The 1552-nt window shown below is 51.9% G+C and overlaps 1 protein-coding gene across 4 annotated transcripts in view; it reads right to left on the reverse strand.

The window, feature by feature from the left end:
- CYP1A1 (cytochrome P450 family 1 subfamily A member 1) overlaps positions 1 to 1430 on the reverse strand; it is a 6380-nt gene extending 4950 nt beyond the window's left edge. For 2 of the 4 annotated variants that reach the window (XM_017874943.1, XM_017874942.1), the window contains exon 1: positions 1318 to 1419. The gene's annotated coding sequence lies outside the window, so the exon portion shown is untranslated. Of the gene's footprint in view, positions 1 to 1317 lie in introns of all 4 variants that reach the window. The other 2 variants (XM_017874944.1, XM_017874946.1) reach the window with 2 other exon arrangements.
- Between the last annotated feature and the right edge of the window lie 122 nt (positions 1431 to 1552).

A 1552-nucleotide genomic window follows, 5' to 3' on the forward strand; every position in this document is an offset into this window, starting at 1 on the left:
TTTTTGGCTCAATTCTCAATGAATGAACAGTTTGGACCTCCCCTTTTGCAGGTTACCAGAGAACAGAGAATAAATGGAAGGTTCCCACTAGGCTGTAAGAAAACCCCAGACTGGAATCAGGGAAACCAGGAATGGATCTAAACTGAAAGGAAACTGAGACAATACTTTCTCTGTAAGCTTGACCTAAAAAAGTGTTTAAATTCATAAACCACTCTCTCCAACATATCAGGCATCTGCCTGCTACCCTGGACTGGAGGTCAGTAGACCCAACATTATAGTCAAAGTGATCTTGGACTGCACATTTTACTTTTCTGGGGTCCAATTTCAACACTTGAGAGAGGGTGAGACAAGATCCCTCAGTTCAGAGTGCCCAGCTGGATCCAGAGGGAAGAGGAAACTCAGATCTACCATGGGGAAGCCGACAGTCTTAACAGTGAGGCTCCCCACAGGAGAACCACAAGACAGGGAGATGGATGGTTCCTACCACAAGTATTATAGTGGAGGGAGGCTTCCTGGAGGGGCTAAATCACACTGGATCCCAGAGTGAACAGAGGACCGTACCAGGCTTTGGTGTGCCATGGTGTCCCCTTCTGCACAATGGGTGTCCCAAGGACCTGCAGCCTTTGTAAGATGGTAGGAGGCCAAGGGAGATGTGACTGGTGAGTTTTTAGGGACTGGTATTTCTAGCTCCCTGCAGTTGGCAATCTGTCACCCTGATTGTCTACCAGCAAAGGACAAAGAAGATGGTCAATGAGATAGGAAAGGCCTGGGACTCCTGCACAGATCTGCCTCTATTGTCTCAGCTGTCTAGGACATCTCAGCACTGACAAGCCACCCTTGGGAGGGTAAAATTTGCCAGGGGTAGCTTCTTAGGCTAGGGCAGGGTATAGCTGGTAAGAACCCAGCCAACCCCCTCCTTTCATCCTGCCCACCCAAGGAGAAGCGCCTGTCATCAGAAAGCCTGAGGGAGGGGCTGCACATATTCCAGCCTGCCAGGTGGCCTTGATGGGGAAGCCCCATGGTGGGCAGGGAGTCACTTACTAGGGGATGGAGCTGGAGCCTGGGTCCTGAAGTCCTGAATGAGATGCCATCCATATCTAGAGGTCTGGTACCAGCTGTGGGACCATGGGCAAGTCCTCCTCTTCCCCTGGCCTCAGTTTCCCCACTAGGGGGCTAGACTGCCTGATCACTAAAAACACTCTGAGCCTCCCTTTTTGGAGGTGCTAGACAGGTAGCTACCTAGGAAATCCTGGAGGCACCAAAATGTTCCTTTTATTGGGAGAGAAGGGGCAAGCCAGAAGCCCCCCAGCAACTCACCTGTGGCTGTAAGGAGGTACTGAGCTGAGCTGGGAAGAGTGGACTCTTAGAGCCTGGGATCACAAGGATCAAGGAAGGTTCCAAGGAACTGTCACCTTCAGGGTGAGGGTGAAGGCACTGCTACCTTTATAGGCGGGCTCATACGTGTGGCCACGCCTCCTTCCCTGGAGCGTGCTGAGATGGAGGGAGGAGCCCCCTGAACCGGGCTAGTCTCTCTGGGATAGGAGGAAAAGGT

Source organism: Rhinopithecus bieti, unplaced genomic scaffold (assembly GCF_001698545.2).
Source record: "Rhinopithecus bieti isolate Rb0 unplaced genomic scaffold, ASM169854v2 scaffold_9693, whole genome shotgun sequence".
In the NCBI taxonomy this organism is placed as follows: domain Eukaryota; kingdom Metazoa; phylum Chordata; class Mammalia; order Primates; family Cercopithecidae; genus Rhinopithecus; species Rhinopithecus bieti.